General features: G+C 40.5%; 2 pseudogenes; one reads left to right on the top strand and one right to left on the bottom strand.

Annotated features, from left to right (window-relative positions):
• The first annotated feature begins 4,188 nt into the window (after positions 1–4,188).
• On the top strand, positions 4,189–4,910 carry LOC132515845 (14-3-3 protein theta-like; annotated as a pseudogene).
• Positions 4,911–11,171: 6,261 nt separating this feature from the next.
• LOC132515420 (prothymosin alpha-like) lies at positions 11,172–11,520 on the bottom strand (annotated as a pseudogene).
• Positions 11,521–16,619: the final 5,099 nt, after the last annotated feature.

Here is a 16,619-nt window from a genome sequence, read left to right on the forward strand (position 1 = left end):
TAAGTTATCTTTAGGGTGTTACCTTGAAACTGTATAAATACCTTGTTCTCCAACCATCTTTACCCAATAGTAGTATTATACATCCATTAATAACACTTGCCTGAAAGAAGGTGATTTTTTTCCCATCATTTAAGTACTGTCAAATTCAAACTGCTTGAGCCAATTTGCACTCCCGCCAGCTAGGTGTGAATTTCCAATGATCCACATCTTCACCAAACTTGCTAAGGTCAGACTTACCAAGTTTTATCATTTTAATGAGTATGGGATTGTATTTCCTATAAACTGACAGATTTAGATGCTTGTTCTAGATTCAGGTTCATTTATTTAGGCAAGGATATTTCGTACATGATGCTGTATATTTCCTACTGTATCACGTCAAGAGGCACATAATGTCTGATTGTCAATCAATAGGTAAAAATGTGGTCAACCGGATCTATCAATAGATATAACAATAAGGTTCCTCATCAAAAAAGGAAAAACCAAACAAAAAAAACCCTGTATGTAGCATAACCCATTTTTTATGAAAAAAAGTTTTTGATATGTATTCAAAATGCTTAAAAATAATACTTGCCTGAACTGACTATTACAATCATTGTTTGGAAAACAATTTTTCTCCTGTTCTGTCACTTCCTCTTTATTTATTTTGATATTCTTCTGTAAACAAGGGCTTCATCTTCCTTCTTTCTCTATGGGCTCATGGATTCTTTTGTAATCAACATGTTATAATTCATTATTCTCAATATTCTTTCTCATGTTCAAATTGCCCCGTATTTGGCCAGTGAGGATTATTTCAAGCTGCCTCATATGTCCTTTAGATATGTTCCCATAAGTTTTTGAGCATTTGCTTACTTCTGGCACAGCAAGAAATTCCAGGCTCACTTTGTGCTTTTCCTGCTCCAGACCTGGGGTCAGTCATTTCCCCAAGGAGACCTTGGTCCTTTCAGTGGAGAATAGTAATGAGAAATTAAGTTCTGACAATAGGTGTGCATATTTCTACTAGGATTGCCACTGAATCTAGGCCCTGTCAGACAGAGCTAGGAGATATATTTTATTAAGTAATGAGCTTATATGGATATCTCACCATATAAGGGTTGTCAAATCCATATTTTAATTTCCCTTTTCCCATACTGATGATCTTAGTTCCCAATAACATCAATATATTTATTCATTTACTCAATCCTATAACACATGAAAAACAATTTCAGGATTAGTATATCAATTTCACTACCAATAAAACCCTACAGGCTAAAGTTCAAGAAATTTTTTGCATTTCTTTTTGTCCTTAGAATATATCTGCTGAGCATGTACAGTTAGAGTACAGTGCTCCACTGGTACTTGGATTGGCTCTTTTTTTTCTCCTCTGAGTTTATGTTGTCAATACTGTTAGGGTCAATTATTTCCTGTTTGCATTCAATTTTACGTTTTTGCTTTTTCTACTCATGTTAGTTTATTTTTATTTTTTATTTTATTTTATTTTTATTTTAATGTGTAAACACGAATATAGCTCAAAAGTCAAAACAATATATAATTATATAGCCAAAGAAGCCGCATTCTCTTCCACCCTATTCCCTAACACCAGGAGAAAATCAAATTCATTAATTTCTGATTTATCCTTCTTGTGCTTATTATTGCAAAATAAGCAGATGCATACATAGTTACTTAATTTCCCTATTTTTATACTAAAGGTAGCATACTCAAGGAGTATATAGTATGCTTCCTTTAGTATTAAAAAAGGGAAATAAGATAAATAAGGTATGCATCTGTTTATTTTAAAATAAGCACCTTGATTTTTTAAAATTAACAATGTAATTGAATAGCACTCCACTGTATAGAGGGTCCATAGTTTATTCAATGTCTCCTATTTTGTCCATTTAGATTGTTCCCAATATTTTGTTACTAAAATTAGAGTATAATGAATAACCTTGTGCATATATATATTTATATTGTTGGAGTGTATCTTCACCACAAATTCCTAGAAATTGGATTGCTTGGTCAAAGAATAAATGCATGTGTAGTTTTGCTAGATATTGCTGAATTCCTTTCTATAAGTGGGGTACTGTTTCACATCCACACCAGCAATGTATGGAAGTGAATGCTTCCCTTCAGCCTCACCAAAAGAGTACGCTGTCAAGCTTTTGAAGAGACCCCCTTTTACATGGTTTATCCTCGTATGGTCTCTATTCTCTTCCTTGCTCCCACCTCTCATAAACTTTATAGTTTATTTTGCCTTGTCAGGACTTTCTTTGATTCTGTTAAGTCTCCAGAAACAGAGCAGACTAGGAGTATATCATATTTGCCTCGGAATTTTTACATTTACAACATTTTTGGAGAGGCTACTTATTTGCAATGAGTCTATTCTAAGACAGGGAGGTTCTGCTTCATATTCTTAGAACACCTAAACAAATAAAAACATTCCTAAAAATAGTGAGCTATGAAACAGTCACACTATATCATGTTGAACTTCACAAAAGCAAAGCCAAATTTCTTTTGGAACCAATCACTCAGCAAAACAAATCTCAATACAATTTCTTCCTACCTTGAACTTTTACAAGATTACTTGCAAAAGGGAAAATGAAGGTCCAAGCCAGCACCAAAGTTTGGAAGATAGATGTAAAAGATGACAGGAAAACAGCTTACATTTCTGCTTATATGGGTAGGAGGCTGGGAGAAACTTATACTTGCACAAAGTGTTTTCCTTATTTTTATCAACAGGACTATTTTCATTAGAGGAGAACCAATGCTTATAGAAACACTTGTCTACACACTTGTCCTTGGCACACGTTTTGTAATTTGCAGTTTTTCTGAGACTGAAATTTAAATTGTATACACAGCACACAGAAAGGCAAATATATGTTGGTTAGAATGCTCCCCAGGGAGTGAAGGAGTCATTTTCTCTAGGACTCTGTAAGTATTAATTATGCACACATAGTTTATGGAGAAAAGGTAAACGCTGTGCATTTATATTTAGATTGTTCCCAATATTTGCTATTAAAAATTATACCATAATGTATAACCTTGTGCATATATTATTTTCATACTCTTAGAGATAGATCAGAGAATGGTATTGTAGGGTAAAAAGGTATCCATAATCAAGTAGACTGGGAAAATACCAACTTAGACAGATGTGGAACATAGTTCTACTCTGAAGGACTTCTCAGAGCCTTTAACATGCTAACCTGCATTAAGATTGTTTAAGAAGAGAACTATATTATGCAGTGTTTTCAAACGTATTTATGATATTCTTTTCACATCTCTGGAAAGTAGTGTACCATAGAACATATTTTGTAAACCACTGCTGTGGTGGCATTTATACAATTAGGAACTCTGTAAAATCTTGGTACCCATTTCAGGGGAAGGTCAAGTGTCCGCTCTTCTTCATTTTCCAGAATGTCATCTACCTACTCCAGAGCCTCTGGAGGGCCTTAGTGCTTTGCTATGGGCAGCATTTCCTATTTATTTTCCTTCACTCAATCCAGGATCTATTTCTGAAGGAAGGGGTTTCATGACACTAGCCTGGAAATTTCCCACCTGTCCAGGCTGATAGGCTCTTTTTTAGGATTGAGGCATTGCTAACAATTATTTATTTCCATTCTAAAGACCAGGCCAATTCTTAGTCGCCATCTGTCATAGCCAGCTTTGGCTGATCATCTCTGAATAGCTAAGTCTAAAATTAGCATTTCTTAATAGTATTTTACATGGTACTGTTTATTGAGTGACTATATCTGCCAAGTGTTTTATTCCTTTTATGTCATCAATTTTTACTTAAAAAAAAGAAACCCACAGCTTTACAGTATAGAAAGAATTCCCATCTTACAGATACCATCCTGCTTTACAGATGATGAACCTGAAGTTCAGAGAGACATGCCTTACTCAAGTTCACACAGCCAGTGTGTGGCAATACCCAGAACTGTCTGTTTTGTTGATTTGACCAAATTTTTATTTTATTTCATGCTGTTTCCCAGTTATTTAGCAAAGCGGAGACCTTAGCCAATTATCTATTGGAGTGGCAGACCTTCCCTCTGCAGGTACCGGAGTGCGGTGGGCTGAGCTGAGACCAGAGGGTCCTCGGCTAAAGCCAAAGCAGGTCTAAGTGGTGAGACTCACGCCACTGAGACGTGAAGGCCCTCCTCAGCTCCCTCCTGATCCAGGTGGGTGGGTGCTCGCCCTAGCTCTCCTCTCCCCCGCCCCATGGAGAAGACAGATCTGATCCAGAAGGCGGAGCTGGCCGAGCGCTATGACGATATGGTCACCAGCACTGAAGGCCGTGATGGACCGGCGGCGCCGAGCTGTTCAATCCAGAGGGCAACCTCCCGTCCCTGGCCTACACGAACGTGGTCAGGGGCTGTAGGTCCGCCTGGAGGGTCATCTTGAACATCCAACAGAAAACTTACACCTCTGACCAGAAGTTGCAGCTGATTAAGAACTGTCGAGGGATGGTGGAGTCCAAACTGAGGTCCATCTGTGCCACGGTCCTGGATTTGTTGGACAAGCATTTAATAGCCATTGCACCTAATCCAGAGAGTAAGATCTTCCATCTGAAAATGAAGGGAGATTACTTCCGGTGCCTTGCTGAAGTTTCATGTGGTGATGATCAGAAATAAATGATAGATAATTCCCTAGGAGCTTACCAAGAGGCTTAAGCAAGAAAGAGATGCGTCCCACACACCCCATCTGCCTGGGGCTGGCTCTTAACTTTTCTGTATTTTACTATGAGATCATTAATAACCCAGAACTTGCCTGCACACTGGCTAAAATGGCTTTTGATGCGGTCACTGAAGAACTTGATACACTGAACGAAGGAGAGGCGCGTAAAGACAGTGCCTTCAACATGCAGTTTCTTAGAGACAACTTTATGGACACCAGACAGTGCAGGAGAAGAATGTGATGTGGCAGAAGGGGCAGAAAACTAAGTACATGTAGGGTGTCATCCTTCTTCCTCTCAAGAAACCGTTTTACAGTAAGTCCCTTACATAGGAACCTTCAAGTTGCGAGCCTTCAAAGATGCGCACATGGTTTGCACGTCCAGTCACGTAAGTTAGTTCACGTGTCTGGCGTACATTGTGACGTGCCTGCATACTCTACAAGTGGTTGTGCTTTTGTGTACTCTACTGTATAGTATTGTATAGAGTACAGTAGTACAGTATCTTTATTTCAAGCCCAGGATGTCTGGAAGCAAGCGTAAAAGCAGTGGTTATTGTAGCTGGTACTGCTGAGAAGAGCCAAGCGATAACGATGGAAACATCGCTAGAGCTAGATCTGCAAAAGGACAACTTCATTGAACTTCCTTGTGGGCAACATGAGGAGCTTACTAATGAAGACCTGGTGGAATTGGAGGCCCAGAGGAAGGATGAGGAGAGACAAGAGGAAGAAGTAAGTGAAGAAGCGAAGAGATTCACGACGCAGGAAATGGCAAGGGGGTTTTCTTTATTTGAGGAGGCACTGTTAGTTTTTGAGGCACAGCACCCCGATGTAGGATGGTACATGAAGGTTACAGCAGCCGTTCAGAGTGCAATCCAGTGCTACTGTGTCATCTATGATGAGAAAAAAAGAGCTACTACCCAGACATCACTGGATCACTTTTTCAAGTGTGTAGATGGAATTGAATCCAGCAAGGAACCAGAACCTGTGCCATCAGCGTCAGGCGTGAGTGAAATTGCAGCTTGCCCGGCATCACCTGTTGCTGACGATCCTTCACCTCTACCATCTCCCACCTCTTCTCCCTCCTCCAGTCAGTAACTCTTCTTGCCTGGTCACTTGATGCCAGCCCTTGTATGCTAGCTGTTGTACTGAACTACTGTACTTTTCAAGGTACTGTACTGTAAGATTAAAAATGCTTTCTTTATTTTTTGTGTTTGCTTTTTATGTATTATTTGTGTGAAAAGTATTACAAACCTATTATAGTACAGTACTATAGAGCCGATTGTGTTAGTTGGGTACCTAGGCTAACTTTGTTGGACTTATAATTGGACTTATGAATGCGCTCTTGGAACGGAACTCATTCGTATGTAGGGAACTTAATGTACTCATCTCCTTACTTCATTTGGATTTCCTATAGCAAAGAAGCCCATACATGTGTGTGGAATCAATTGTCTGTAGTCTTTTCACATTGCAGCTTTGGGAAAACTCTGATTTGTGTTTGTCTTGGCCTTCCTGGTGTGCAGTTACTGCTGTAGAAAGTATTAATAGCTTCATTTCATATAAATATAACTTCCGAACGCTTATGTAGAGGACTAAAAATGTATCTGGTATTTAAGTAATCTGAACCAGTTCTGTAAGTGACTGTGTTTTGCATTACTGTGAAGATATGAAAATGTAATTAACTACAATGTAAAGAGTTTTCTACATAACTTCTTAATTTCTACATTCCTTCCCTTACTCTTCTTCAAGGGTTTCCTTTCAGTAAGCAACTTTCCATGCCCTTAATGTATTCCTTTTTGGTAGGAATCCAGAAGTATTGATTGAATGAAAAAGCATTTGACATTTCTGGGCTGAGAGTCACAAACTGAGATGCCTCTTGTATCATATATGATGGAGGTCTTGTGTATCTATAACAACAGAGAGTTTCCTTATTTGCTCTTCATTTGCTGCTGTTTAAGTTGACGGCTTCCCTTCCCAAGAAAAATTCACTTACACCTGCTGCCTTTGGAGTCCTGGTATTCACTGTACCATATAACAGAAGTAACGTGTTGCTGTCAGAATACAAGCATTGCTTTTGGCAAATTAAAGTGCATGTCATTTCCTAATACACTAAAAGGGGGAAATAAGCTAAAGTACGCAAGTCTGAGTCTAAAACTTTAGTACTTTTCCATGCAGATTTGTACACATGTGAGAGGTTGTCCAGTGGTCTAGTGATTATTGTTTAGAGAGTTGGACCACTACTGTGTGTTGCTAATCATTGACGGTAGTTCCAAAAAAGCCTTGTGAAAATGTTATGCCCTATGTATGTAACAGCAGAGTAACATAAAATTAAATTATATTTTATAAACCAAAAACATTATCTGTTAGACAAAGAAAATGCAAAAAATAGCTTTGCTTCAATTTTCTGAATATTTCAAGAGGGGGAAATGGCTCATTTCTGACATTCCAGACAATCGCCTTATTTGTGTTTTATTAGTGGGGATTATGGTCCACTCATATCTGAGAAAGTGTTTCATTTTCCTTGAGTCAGACAAGGCTCTCTTAATTAAGGGAAACATTCCACTCTTTAGAATCATAAAGACGCGCCTATGCAAATTTCCTTTATCCAGACTGACTGGAGGCATCTTTTCATGAGATAAAGCTGAGCTTCTTAAAAATGTATTGCTCATCTCTTCCTCTCTTTCTATCTATTAAAAGCAGAGATGAAGCCTTGTCGGCTTCGTGAAACTGCCCTCTGTATTCCTGTAACACTCCCTAGAACGTGACCCCTGGGGTTTTGAACTCCGTTTTCTCTCCAAAATCAACATTGTTGAACAACGAAAGGAATCTCTAAACATCAAAGGCCAAGGAAGACAACACCCAGAGAGCAAGGAAATTCCGTTTTGAAAGTCAGCCCCAACTCTTCTTCCAGTCTCTTTTCTGGACAATGCATGCAAGCTCCCCATCTATCATATCATCACCATGGCTGCTCTGCCCCACATAAACATTAACTTTTCAGTCTGTAACACCGTCAAACAAGATGAAGGAGATGTGGCTTATTACCCTGACTCCTGTGTCTTACACAGATGACTGTCGTGTTTAGACGAGACACAGAGAGGCAATGCCAGGGTGGCTAACTCAGGTGGGGTTTCCAAATTGGGACTCTTTTTTCTAGATGTCAAAAGACTGGTTTCTTACTTTTGCGCTTGCACTGTCCAGTTTTGATAGGAAGGTTATAACTTCCTAGAATTTGTTCGGAAGGTTCAATGTATTCTAGTAAAAGTTTAAGGTATTTTTAAAAGGGTTTGCAGATACTGTAAATCAGAGTGATTCTTTACTGAGAGATCTTCTTTATGCCTTTAAACATAAAAAACATTTTAGCGATGCATCTAATATTTGAGCCTCATTATTTTCAGTGTGGAAATGTGCCCCTAGAGGGGCGCTCCCTGCTCTCCTGCGATCTGACTACCCACAGGGCTCTCAGCACAACGAGGGGTGTGGGTAAGCCTCATCAACCCTCTCACTTAGCTTCTCAAAGTTGGCACTCAATTTATGATTAGGAGATACTGAGGCTGACAGCTTTTCCCAGATGCTTTTCTGTCTTTACATTGTGAAAAATTAAAGTGGAAAGAAGAGTGCACACACTTTTTTTAGGATGCCAACCTTTCTAAAACCTATGATTAGGACACATTAACAAATGTTTTACATGTTTCAAGTGACTTCATTCATTTTTTCATTCAACAAGTATCTGTGATTGTTTACTAAAAGCCAGGCTGAGTCGGAGGCTGGGGATATGATGACTAAAAAAATACTCTATGAGAAGGACATCATTGTGATTTCCAAAGTTACCCCCATTTTTCAGTACAAATTTGGACACCAGCAACTAAGGGACAGTAAGTAAAACTGGATTATAGAAAATATCATGTACTGGAAAATGACTTCATACAGTGAATTGGCCATTCCATCTCTTTCTCTTTCTTAAGAACAACTCAGTGAAATAAAATTCCAATTTATTGTTGGACAACAGTGTTGCACACATACATCACACGGACCAAAAAATAAACAGCAACCTCACAGACCAAAAGAAGGAAAAAAAAAAAAGAAGCTTTACCTTTGGCCTTTTAAATCATCTTATACAAACCAAGTACTTATTGTACAGCTAAATATAAACACAAAAGATGTTACTAGAACGCTTGGAATAAGTTGTTTTTGCTCTTTTTACGAGTGCATTTTTTTTCTCATTTGAGATTAGAACGAACATGGGCACACCATAAGTAAAGTCAGAAGTAGGGCAGAAAACACTCTGAAGGTTGGTTTGGTCATCTGAGATCATTAGAAATGGCTGACCCCTAACAATATGTACAAAAATATAAAATGTAAATAAAATTTACAAACACATTTTCCTTTTTGAAGCGCTTTCAAGAAAATAAGCAGGCACAAAAACAGACACAGAGGTCAATGGAACAGTACTGAAAGTCCATAAATAAACCCATGCTAATATGGTCAATTAATCTTTGACAAGGGTGGCAAGAATATACAATGGGGAAAAGACAGCCTCTTTAATAAATGGTGTCTGGAAAACTGGACAGCTACATGCAAAAGAATCAAACTAGACCATTTTCCTAAACATATACAAAAAAACTCAAAATGGATTAAAGACTTAAATGTAAGACTTGAAACCATAAGACCGCTAGAAGAAAACATAGTATGCTCTTTGACATTGATCTTAGCAATATTGTTTTTTGGATCTGTCTCAGGCAAGGGCAACAAAAACAAAAATAAACAAATGGAACTACATTAAACTAAAAAACTTTTGCACAGTGAAAGGAACCTTCAACAAAATGAGAAGGCAGCCTACTGAATGGAAGAAAATATTTGCAAATGATATATTCGATAAGGGGTTAATATCCAAATTATATAAAGAAATCACACAACTAAATATTTAAAAATCCATTAAAAATGGGCAGAGAACTTGAATAGACATTGTTCCAAAGAAGACATACAGATGGACAACAGACACATGAAAAGATGTTCAACATCATTAATCATCAGGGAAATGTAAATCAAAACCACCAATGAGACATAACCTCACACCTGTCAGAATGGCTATTGTCAAAAAGACAACAAACAAATGACAAATGTTGGCGAGGATGTGGAGAAAAGGAAACGCTCATACACTGTTGTTAGGAATATAAATTGGTGCAAACACTACAGAAAACAGTATGGAGGTTTCTCAAAAAATAAAAAATGTCATTAGAAATATCATATGATCCAGCAATTCCACTCTGGGTATTTACCCAAAGAAAACAAAAACAATAATTTAAAAAGATATATGCACCCCTATGTTCACTGCAGCATTATTTATAGCAGCCAAGATATAAAAGGAACCTAAATGTCCATGGATAGATGAATGGATAAAGCCTAGTATACACACACACACACACACACACACACACACACACACACACACACACACACACTGGAATATTACTCACCCATGAAAAAGAATGAAATCTTGCCATTTGTGACAGCATGGATGGGCTTAGAGGGTATTATGCTAAGTGAAATAAGTCAGAGAAAGACAAATACTATATGATTTCGTTTATACCTGGAAGCTAAAAAACAAAACAAATGAACAAAGAAAACATAACTTAAGAGTAGTCAGAAACAGACTTATAGATACATAGAGCAAACTGGTGGTTGCCAGAGGAGAAGGAAGCAGGGGTTTGAGTGAAATAGGTGAAGGGGATTAAGAGATACAAACTTCAAGTTATAAAATGAGTAGTTACAGAGGTGTAATATGTACCATAAGGAAGAGAGTTAATACTGTAATGATTTTGTATAGTGACAGATAGTTACTGGAGTTGTGGTGATCATTTCATAATGTATTTAATTGTTGGATCACCATGTCGTACACCTGAAACTAACACAATATTTTATAGTCAACTATATTTCAATTTAAATAAAAAGAAGAAAAAAAAGCAGGGCCTTAGAAATGTTGTTTCTTTATTCCGTCCCTGTTTCAAATTCATGTTACGGTTTTGGTCAGGTAATGGACAAGAAGTGTCACCAGTGGGTGTGTTGCCCAAGGTGGGCTGACTGGCGGGACTCTGTCCAAAGGTGCCCATGTTTAGATTCTGACACAGAATGATGAATAGGTCACAGTGGCTTTTTCTGTATTGTATTGTATTTGTTCATTTTCTTTTATTTATTTATTTTATTTTTATTTATTTATTTTTGGCTGTGTTGGGTCTTTGTTGCTGCATGTGGGCTTTCTCTAGTTGCAGCCAGTAGGGGGGCTACTTTTTGTTGCGGTGCACAGGCTTCTCGCTGCAGTGGCTTCTCTTGTTTCAGAGCACAGGCTCTAGGCATGTGGGCTTCAGTAGTTGTGGCTCGCGGGCTCTAGAGCACAGGTTCAGTAGTTGTGGCACGCAGGCTTAGTTGCTCCACTACATGTGGGATCTTTCCAGACCAGGGCTCAAACCCGTGTCCCCTGCATTGGCAGGCGGATTCTTAACCACTGTGCCACCAGGGAAGCCCTATTTTTTTTATCTTTAGTTTAACTTTTCCTTTTTTGCTGTGTAGTCCTCCTCATCAGTCTTCTGCTCTTGGTATCAGCATTGTCATCCTCATCATCTTCAACTGCCCATTTGCATGTAGCTGCCTCAGCCTCTTCATCTTCCTCTCCATTCTCTTCTTCACCATGTCTTTCATCTTCCTCCTCTTCCTCTTCCTCATCACTTTCTTCCTCTTCTTCACCTACATCTTGCTTCCTATTTTTCTCATTAGCATTCCCGCTAGCAAGTGTGGCTCCTCTACTCTCCCCCTCTCCACAATTTCCTTTTTCTCCTTCAAATCCTTGGTGGTGATCTTGTACCTGGTGACTATGGCTATGCCTGACATCGTGGGGCATGCCAGTGATTCCATGCAGTGGACTAAAATTGTTCAGTTGTTCAGTTAGTTATAGCAGAGGCAGTGTGGTAGCCAAGAACATAGACTTTGAAGTCAGTTAGGTCCTAGTTCTACTTCTACAGGCTGTGAGAGCTCAGGCAAGTTATTTAAACTCTCTAAACCTCAGGGTCCTCATCTGGAAAATGGGGATAGTAACACCTAGTTCCTAATGCTGTTATGATGATCAAATGACATGGTATATTTAAAGTTCTTAGTATTGCCTCTGGTGTGAAATGGCCAATTAATGATAGTTGCTAGATTAATAATAATAATTTTATTCAAGTAGTAGGATTGACAAAATGAAGTGTCTGTGTATGGGATATCAGTTCACAGAGTGAAGGAGCAAGTGTGATATAAAAACTAACAGGGTTGGGGCTTCCCTGGTGGAGCAATGGTTGAGAATCTGCCTGCTAATGCAGGGGACACGGGTTCGAGCCCTGGTCTGGGAGGATCCCGCATGCCGTGGAGTGGCTGGGCCCGTGAGCCACAACTACTAAGCCTGCGCGTCTGGAGCCTGTGCTCCGCAACAAGAGAGGCTGCGATAGTAAGAGGCCCGCGCACCGCGATGGCCCCCGCTTGCCACAACTAGAGAAAGCCCTCTCACAGAAACGAGGACCCAACACAGCAAAAATAAATAAATTAATTAATAAACTCCTACCCCAACATCTTCTAAAAAAAACAAAAAACAGAGTGCAGGCCCTGCACACACACACACACACACACACACACACACACACACACACAACTAACAGGGTTGGGCTTCCCTGGTGGCGCAGTGGTTGGGAGTCCGCCTGCCGAGTCAGGGGACATGGGTTCGTGCCCCGGTCTGGGAAGATCCCACATGCCGCGGAGCGGCTGGGCCCGTGAGCCATGGCCTCTGAGCCTGCGTGTCCGGAGCCTGTGCTCCGCAACGGGAGAGGTCACGGCAGTGAGAGGCCCGCGTACTGCAAAAAAAAAAAAAAAAAAAAAAAAAAAAAACTAACAGGGTTGGGTTATTCAGGAAAGATGACTGCCCCAGGGGTTATGGGTGGGACGATGTATATAATGTATACATTTAATCCCCACTTATATTTAATCCCCACTTAAAGGTCTGGAACATCCTTGGATTCAGGGAATTAGTCCCACTTCCAAGCAGAGGAGATATAATAAGCACCAAGTCAGAAAGCACATCACAACAGAATTGGCCTTAGCACACCAGCACTAATTTAGGCTAGCCACGCAGCTAGGTCCTGGATTGCATCTCTGTGACCAAGTGCCTACCCTGGTAGGCAAAATGCTAAATGTGTCCTCCTCAACCCCTACAACTTCCCATCTCCTCTTTGATTATCCAATCAAACACTAATCTAGGTACTGCTGGGAAGGGATTTTGCTGATGGAATTCAGTTATTAATGAATTGACCTTAAAATAGGGAGATTATCCTGGATAATCTGAATGAGCCCAGTGTAATCACACGAGCCCTTAGAAGTAGAATTGGAGGCAGCAGAGTAAGGCAGAGAGATGTGGCAGAAGTCGTAGGCCAACGAACGATGATGCAGAAGGGGAAGTTGGAGAGATTTGAGGAGAGGGACTGAAAACTGCCATTTTGGACAGTGAAGAGAGCCATAGGCCAGGGAATGAAAATGGCCTGAAGAGGATGAAAATGACTCCTGGCTGACAGCCAGCAAGGAAATAGGGACCCCAGTCCGACAACCACAAGTAACTGGATTCTACCAACAATTTGGATGACCTTGGAAGTAGATTTTTCCCAGACTCTCTCAAGAAGAGCCCAACTGGCTGACATCTTGACTTTGGGAATGTGAAACCCAGAGCAGAGAAACCAGTTGACCCAACCTGTACTTCTGACCTACAGAAACAATGAAATAATAAATCTGGGTTGTTTTCAACCATCAGATTTGTAGTAATTTTTTACAGCAGTGACAGAAAACTAACATGCCTATTTTGTCCCAATACAGCATACAGATCATCCTTTAAAAACCCAGGTCAAATCATGTCATTTCCAACCATAAGCACCTGCATCTCTTTGTGGAGGGCTTTCTCTGGCCTCAGGAATCCACTTGGAAGAGCAGGATAATTAACCATGCCCTCCTAGGATCAGCCCCTAGCCAATGACGGACTGGAATCGGTAGATGCATTCCCCCAGCTCCCTCACCACTCCTTGGGGATACTCTGAGGTGTCTCCCAGAGTTCTCTTGTGGGACTGAGTCTTGGCTCCCACAGTGGTAACCTGCTGATTAACACACCCTTTACTGGATTTGTCCCTTTCCCTGTCTCACTTCCTTACTCCCTTACTAGTGCTTCCTGGGATCACCTCCCAAATAAATGACTTGCACCTATGTCCTTGTCTCTGGGTCTGCTTCAGAAGGAACTCAACCTAAGACACTGAACTTATGAGCTGGCTGGAGGTACAGGAAGCCAAGCAGGTTGCTATAACATTTTTTTTTAATGTAAAAACTAAGGTATATCTACCTTCTGAGGTTTCGATCTGAGCAGGCATGGAATCAACACAAAGGACATGGGCTTTAGAATAACACAGGCGTGGATTTGAATCCCTGCTTGACCATGTATTAACTGAAAAAACATAGGCAAGTTACTTAACCTTTTGAGGTCTGTGTTTCATCCTCTGGAAAATGGAATTAATAATATCTACCTTTAATTTTGTGAAATTTGTATGAAGTAATGCGTGTAATTAAATTAGTCTCTTCCTGTATTTACATGTTATGTCACAGTATGTTACAGACGGCAGGGACTGTAGTCAAACACCTTTAGTTCTAGATGGGAGATCTGAGACTTAGAGGCCAAGAAGCTTGCTCCAATTCACAGTGTTGGTGTTAAACTGAAGATTTTTTTGATAGTACATTCACGAGTTCAAAAATTAAAACTATATACAAGGGAAACAGCAGATCTTTTTATTCAAAAAGTGAAGAGGCGGGCTTCCCTGGTGGCGCAGCGGTTAAGAGTCCGCCTGCCGATGCAGGGGACATGGGTTCGTGCCCCAGTCTGGGAAGATCCCACATGCCGCGGAGTGGCTGGGCGCGTGAGCCATGGCCGCTGAGCCTGCGCGTCCGGAGCCTGTGCTCCGCAGCGAGAGAGGCCACAACAGTGAGAGGCCCTCGTACCGCAAAAAAAAAAAAAAAAAAAAAAGTGATGAGGCCAGATTTTTCTCCTGATATAAGACACTGAGAGCAAAGCTAATAATAATCCTTTAGGAAACTTCTGGTTACAAAACAAGCAGCACGATGGCCAAGGAAAACAAGCAAGGAAGCTTTTCTAAAATCCAGGGGTATTTCCCCCTCTCTGTTAACAACTGACGGCAAACAGTCTGGCTACATTCAGGAAGGGCTCTTTCAGTGAACCAGCCCATGTGCAATTATTTCTCCTGCTTGGGAATTCACCGCTGGAGTTGGCTCATTTTGAAGATATTCCCACTGTTAATTCTTGGATTCCAAAACAGAAAACGGAAGCGTCAAGATAAGGTGCTGCCAAGCAGGAAGCAAGGAAACACATTAGAACTGAAGTCTCAGAATCGTACCAGAAGTTTTAAAAGGGAAATTAGTGGAAATTACAGAGTCCTTTTGAATCAGACAAGAAAGGAGACTAACTTAATATATACCGACTTATGGTACTTCTTTAGAGCTATTCTCTTCCTTTGGTTAAAAACCATTTACTTTCCATGTACGAGAAGTCAAAACATCGACTCATCCTAAATATTTTCTGAATTTGCCCAACACTGTTACAAATGGTGCCTCTAGTCTTCCAGTAGAGAGGGTGTCAGTAACTGTAGTGACATTTTGGCCAAAATTGTACTTAGAGCTGAGCACCAGCCATGGGGTCTTGATATTCTCTCCCAAATTAGGTGAACCTGGGCCAATATATCTCAAAGTGTGGTAGGATTTGGGTATCTGTATCAGAATTACCTGAATATTCATTTAAAGTACGGATTCCTGGTCCCTGGGTGCGGGAGTGCAGACAGAGAGTCCAGGTCTCCTACTTGACCCAGGTGTTCTGAGATAGCTACACATCCAAAGAAGTGAACATGCCTTTCTGGAGAATGACTTTAGAGGGAACCAGACTAATTTTCTATCAAATATGCTTATGTTTCAGTCAAGCAAGAAATGCCATTCTACACCATGATGGCCTACTGTTATTAATTTTATTTCACAATTTTGGGTGTGCAAGAAATATCATATTTGTATTCTGCAAACAGTATTGAATCTTTATTGGGATTTCGTCTCCCTACCTTAGACTCTACAGAAGTACTTTAGATGTTAGCAGAGTCGAACTTGGGGGGAAGTTACTAAAGCTTTCAAAAATAAGCACCTAGCGACACTGCCCAGAGATGAGGGAACCAAGAACTACTGTCCATGCTTCATAGTTCCCTTCAGCACTGAGGAACCAAAGCTAAATTCACACTTTAATAGATGGTCTTGCCACATGTGCTTATGGCCGATGCTACTTCCCATTAAACCCAATAATCTCCTGTCCATGGCTTTTATTTGTCCCTGTCTATGGAAGGTGAACAGGATGGCCTTGAGTGACACTGTAACATTTGCCTTGGGAACCCTAACCTTCTCTTTCTGTCCTTCCCTCACTCCCTCAGGGATGTCCCATCACCATAAAGGTGAGAATGAGTTGGACTGGGCACAGAAGCAAAAGCGGTTGATGTCCCTGTTGCCCCATTACAGGACGTGGAGGAGAGGCCAGGGCACTTCCAGGAAAAGGGACGATAAAGCCAGGAAGGGTGGCACCTCAGAGACAAAATAGCCCTGGTGGTGGAGCCTGGGGTGTGCCTCTGTTTGCAGCATCTTCTTTCCTTTTCTCTTTGCCTCTCCAAGTTGGAGACTGTAACGGGTATCCATATGAGGCCAGGGTTGAAAATGGAGCAGTCCAGGGACAGCCGGCTACATCTTCTGAGCTTGGGAGACTCAATAGGGCCTTGAGGGACCTCTAATCAGCCTGCTACTTGGGACATTAGGTTTATTTGAGGAAGAGGAGATAATATTCAACACCCCCAGTTATTCCACGCTCAGGCAAATGATATGTTCGCAACTTA

Source organism: Lagenorhynchus albirostris, chromosome 2 (assembly GCF_949774975.1).
Source record: "Lagenorhynchus albirostris chromosome 2, mLagAlb1.1, whole genome shotgun sequence".
Taxonomy (NCBI): Eukaryota; Metazoa; Chordata; class Mammalia; order Artiodactyla; family Delphinidae; genus Lagenorhynchus; species Lagenorhynchus albirostris.